This window comes from Helianthus annuus, chromosome 15, assembly GCF_002127325.2.
Source record: "Helianthus annuus cultivar XRQ/B chromosome 15, HanXRQr2.0-SUNRISE, whole genome shotgun sequence".
Classification (NCBI taxonomy): Eukaryota; Viridiplantae; Streptophyta; class Magnoliopsida; order Asterales; family Asteraceae; genus Helianthus; species Helianthus annuus.
Genome location: NC_035447.2, coordinates 102767472 through 102773471, shown reverse-complemented (window position 1 = coordinate 102773471; position 6000 = coordinate 102767472). Strand labels below are relative to the sequence as shown.

Genomic DNA, 6000 nt, shown 5'->3' with positions numbered 1-6000 from the left:
TACTTGCCTCCGCTTTACTGTGTTATGCTTCCACCATTTGTTTTGTCTTGGGAGGCTTACGAGTACCCTTTTAGTGTTGGTTGTTATAGAGCTGGGGGTCTCTCTAGAAGGAGCATCTCTAGCTTTGCTATTTGCGAGATTTACTGGCTACGGTTGTTGTTGTAAAGTTTTATTTAATGTTTTCCTTATATTTGGTAACAAATTGTTAGCAAATTAATAAAATATTATTTGTATTACAAGTGTTTTGGTCACACCTCATGTCATCTCAATACTCACCATCACATTTCACATAAACACTTGTTCCTCTTTCGTGAGATGGGTGTGACCCTCCTTCTCGTGGTCTAGACCATGGCGTTGCCGCACCATTTGAAACCATATGTCATTGAAGCAGTACTTATCAATGATGGATCCCTCATCGATGTTGATACGAATCATAAGATAACCGAAATTTCGGTCTTTAATACTTGTATCATATGTGGGAAATGGGAATGGTAGACTGCATGTAAGACTTCATTTAAGAAAAAAAAACGCAGTTTTGTCTTTTATAACATTTCGACATCAATTATAATGAAAACTAAGTGGTTTTTAAAAAAAATAATATTTCTGATGTTGTAAGTGGTTTTGACACGTGTTTGAATTGACATTTCGATGAGAAGTAATTGTTTAAAAAAGTAATATTAATTGTTAAAAATAATTAATAAAATGTATTAAAATGTACACTCACCAACCACATTTCACATGACCAAAATGTTAGTTTGGTCAAACGTTTAAATCGATATTTCAGATGATAAGTAATTGTTTAAAATATTCTATGCTAAATGTTTAAAACTAGTGTTTAACCCCCGCGTTGCGGGTGCGGGGGTCGTCAAACCATGCTAACTTGCTAAGCAGTAAATAAACGACGACCAAAACCGAGAAAATTTTAAAACAAAAACGTAAATTTATATCGTCACGTGACATAAATGATGCCAAAGATAAACATGAACTTATACCATTAAGTGGCATTAAATGTAGCCAAACTCAAATTTATAATGAAAGCTTTAACTCAAAAGACCCAAGAAAAAAAAAAGACAACTTTTTTAGTTCCAAAAATAAAGTATATAAGCATGAGGACTAAAATGTAAACTTAATATAAAAAAAACCAAAAAAGGACAAAAATAAAACAATCTGATTGTTATGCGGTGTCAAAGAAAATGAAATTGAAGTAATGGCACTATTGTAACTAGTTTAATACCCGTCCGTTGGACGGGTTGTTCATCGTCATAATCTCATAACTACACTTCCTTGTTTTTTAAATGAAAAGATCCATGTTAAATATGATATTAAGACATTTAACTAAGGTGGGGTTTGGTTTTTAAATGTAATGGTAATGGCAATGGCAATGTCTTCTTATTGTATTGTTTTGCATGGCAATCTCTTTGTCGACCTGTTACAACATGCCAAATTATCATCCTGTATAGTTGTATAGATAATTAGAACATTCTAAACAAATTACAGATTAACTTTATAATTCTCACCATAAAACTGGCTCATAATTGCTTTTCTATCATAAACATACATCGTAGTTTTCCATCAGCATGTATCTGTTTTAGCAAGAAAAATAATAATAAATAACTCACCTAATTATGTGTTTATAGACAATATTTGAAATATTATATATATATATATATAAGAGACAGGTCTAAGTAGTGACATAGAAGGTGTCAAAGTATAGTGTATGGATTGAATTGGGTAACATGTCAGTCAATTTGTTGAAGCTCATACAATATAAATAGTTTAGATATAAATTTCAAAATAAATAATAAGAAATTGCTGATAGTATTAAACAAAAAGGACTTACATATGCTTCATACCACCGATCTGTCCTACGTAAGCATGCAATTTCTTAGGTTCTTGCAGCAAACATAAGATGTCTGAAAAGTAATGGCAGGCTTATTATTAGACTAAACGGTATGGGGGCCGTCCCCATCTCGCCGCCCCGTCTTCCCCACCCCCTTGCTCCGGCGCCGGGCCAGGCCCGTCATCTCCGTCCTCCACAAGCCGGGTTCGACGCCCTTCACTCCCACAAACACACCTATACATACATACACACCTATACATACATACATACATATATATATATATATATATATATATATAAAGGGGTTAATCCCCCACCCCTTAGGTCTATCCCCTTTAGGCCCCCGCTTATGTGGCGGTGACGTGGCTGCCCATCCCCTTGGCCTTAGGGATGAGGCTCACCATACCGGTTAGTCTTATTACACAAGGATCTACAACAAAAACATTGTAAACTGACACAGGTGGAAAGCATATCTCACGTGTATTGAGAAAAGACATGGGATTGACAACAATGATAAGTTATACACAGATTTTCAGTTATTTCATGCTTTCTTTCTATAAAAAATAAACTTTTTGGTACCAGTATGGGTTTTTTTGTATGTGTATGAAAAAAGATTGGTGATGTTTGTGTTGTGTATCTGCAAGTCAAACTTTTAATTTTGTATTAGTTTTTACTTTTATTTTGAAGGGGAAACTAAATGTGTTAAAAATGAACAGAGTGGTGTATAAATAGCAGTAGTGATTTTGTAACGCTATGCACATGTGTTTCTTTCTATACACTTTATAAGCATAACAATTTTTTTTGTCTTGAACTTGCTAGGAGATAATAAATTTGATTGATCAGATCGAGTGTGTGAGTTAGTGAGTGGATAAAAGCGTAAAAATACCATCAGCTAAGGAGTTGTTAAGAAGGATTCATAAGCCGGAAGCACACCATGCTAACAATAACATCAAACAACAAATATCAAAGCTCAAACCTGAAAGGTCTAATTCTAATTCATAATAATCTCGAGCCAGCCACCAGCAAGTTATACTTTTGAAGGCCACTTTTGGTTCTGAATTGCTTCTTCGGGAATAGGCTCAGATGGTTCTACAGGCTCTTCAGGCAGTTTGTTAGGCTTCTCTACATGTTTAAACAATATGCATAATAAGTAGCTCACATGTTTATTAAAAACAAATACAACTATAATAATAAAAACTAATTACAATTTCATAATCTTTTTAATTAAAAATAATTTTAATGCATGATTTGGTTGAATACAGATCCATCAATGGTATATATACAATGATGTAATCTAGAGATGACAATCATGACTCATTAGGTCGTAAATGAATATTAAATGGGGTAAGCCAATCTATGAAAAAAGTTATTCTAAGTGTATTCAAATATGAAACAAATATTTATGCATTAGCTATTTATACAAAACAAAAGGTTGGTAGATATAGTGTTTAACGGCCGAGCCAACCGGGCTCGACCCATTTTGATTACCAAGTGAGTCAAGAGAGGGTTCATCGATTTTGGCATCAGTAAAAACCTCTGATAATGCAGCAACTACAGCTCTTCTCTGTGGCTCACCACTTGTACCTCTAGTTGCACCACCATTTTTGTTAAAATTGAGTTCAAGGCAACCAAGCTGAAGCACTTTGAGTTACACCACCATCTTCATTCCCATGGCCCTGTGTTAACACCAAAAGTCAGTAAAATGTACAACTGGCAAAACTGGTGGTTGCGGTCAGAAAATGGGTCAAATGGGGAGAGTATGGTCAGATAACTAACGGATAACACACCAATAGTGTTTATGGTTTTCTTCTCCAAATTATAACTTAAATGTCGCTGGAATTACCTAACCCAAAATTCAAAGTCGTGGATTCATAGTAACGGAATTCGCACAAAGAGTTTGTCAGCGTTACCTTTTCGTCGATGATAGTGATGGTTATGATCGTTTACGGTGTACGACGGTATCTACGTCTGCATCGTGACGGATAGGCCTGCACTATGCATATTAAATTAAACTATTTTGAAGTAAGAAATAAAAGAAATTATATGCAGGTGGCACACTCAATTTAACAACTTATGAGACAAGGCTAAAGGCTCACCTATGCCAGCTATGAAAGGATACAATGGTCCTAAATCACCCATGGGTCGGACAGCCTGAACCCATTCACCTACTTTCCACATTCGAATCCGATCAATCTTGCCCACAGGGAATGCTGGCAAACCCTCGACTTCCTATAAAAAGGGATATCAAAACATTATTTCTACAAGTGATCAATAATATGTATATGAATCTAAAAAAAAAAACAAAGTACATAATATTGACGTCGAGTTAGCACAACATTTCTTATCTCGCTACCAGTCGCCACATCTTGTATGTTTATCTCAAAAATGAAAATAAAGTAAGGTAACATTGCTACATCTGATTAAAAACTCGTGCCAAACTCACCTTTTTCTTCTTTTCATCGCCTTTCTCTTCTGTCCATGCAAAAAGCGATACCATGCTTTGATTTCTGGGTGGTCATCAATTGCTTAGAAATAAAGGTATCAAAACAGAGCTGGTAGAATACAGGTTTTAGAGAATTATTAAAAGGTTAACATGTAAAAAAATAAGAGCTTTAAAAACCCCTCACACATATGAAGCCTCATCTTGCACCTCGACTTTCCATATCCAAACGCTTTGAAACATCTCGCGACTCGGCTTTAAGAACAAATGTATCAAAACACCTCACACTTTTCAAAGCTATTGATTATAATTCCCAGTGCACAAGTCAAGGCCACATGAGTAGGGTATATGGTGTCGGGCACTTGGTCCAGATCCCTTACACCACATTTTATGCAAAAGACTATTTCCACAAGTCAAACTTGTGACCTCTAGGTCTCATACTAATAACCATGCAGTTGCTCCAATGTTTGCCCCAATATTAATCTTTTTTCATTAAAAATATCGTAAATAAAATAGAAGTAGATTCTTTTAACCTTTTTATCAGGTAGCAAAACCCAAAACAAATTGACATACATATTATTTAGTTAACTACAATTTACCACATAGTTGTGATTCTTTGTAAATGTGTCTAGCAAATACCAAAATAAAATATATGAAATAATTAAACATGACCAAAAAAAAATATACATACCTATTTCAGGATCGAGAGTTTTTTAAGTGCAGCCATAAGCCCATTAGCTATAATCCGCAACATGAATGTAATCACGAACCTGAAATTGATCTAGAAACATATAAAAAACAATATATACAGACATGTTGCATTACTATCAACATTAAGAACGAATCCTAACCAAAATTTTGGCAGCAAAAACATATCTATGTTCCATCTTTGGTTGAGAATACTTCGAGTGTGTGACAACCCTCACAAAACCAGGTATCCGTACGACTTAATTAGCTATTAACTGTTGCCTAATTACTGTGCTTAACTGAGAATTCTGATAAACTGCTACTTGATTGTTGGTACTTGTACATATCTGCATCATACTCTGATTCCCGTCACTACATTATTTATTTACTGAACTTTAGTGACAAACATGATGCACAAAAGCACAGTAGCATTTGAACGGATAACCTATTGAACATGCTGATGTAGCCAGCATCAGGCAAACACTGCCTCTAAAGGCCTGAATGAGCCAGAATTTATTTTACTACACCCATAGTGTGTGTAGAGATACAAGGGTTGTATAATTGCGTCTCTAGGAATAAGATACAGAGATTGGATGTGCCTAAAACGTACCTTAAGCACGAAACACAGCACTTTTATCAACACACTAGCTTCTAGCTAATTAATAAAGTGCCAAAATACAAAGAATTATTCCTGACACTTTGCTGAATAAGTTGTGTCGCTAAAAATATTACTTACGACGCTTAAAGGATATCTTAAGCATTTTAACGGATTCCTATCCGACCGAACAACCGGACAATACCCGGAACATAAAAATATTGCCAGGATTATTACTGGTATTTTTCTGAGCCAGTTAGGGTCCCTGATTACCCTAACACCCGCAATATAACACATTAAACAACTAACGGGGTTAGACCTTAAAGTAACCGACTTTAACTTAACTGAACTATAACTGAACAATCAAGACCCAACCGGGCGACCCCACCCCCCTTGGGCCGGTTCCATTGGGATGGAACTGGATGGTACATCCCTTTG

The 6000-nt window shown here is 35.4% G+C and overlaps 1 long non-coding RNA gene across 1 annotated transcript; it reads right to left on the bottom strand.

Annotated features, from left to right (window-relative positions):
• Window positions 1-2658: 2658 nt before the first annotated feature.
• LOC110896967 lies at window positions 2659-4757 on the bottom strand. The gene is made up of 5 exons (XR_002568322.2): window positions 4284-4757; window positions 3937-4069; window positions 3751-3828; window positions 3329-3516; window positions 2659-2962 (listed from the first exon to the last, which is right to left on the bottom strand). It is a non-coding gene; the product is annotated as an uncharacterized LOC110896967 (long non-coding RNA).
• Window positions 4758-6000: the final 1243 nt, after the last annotated feature.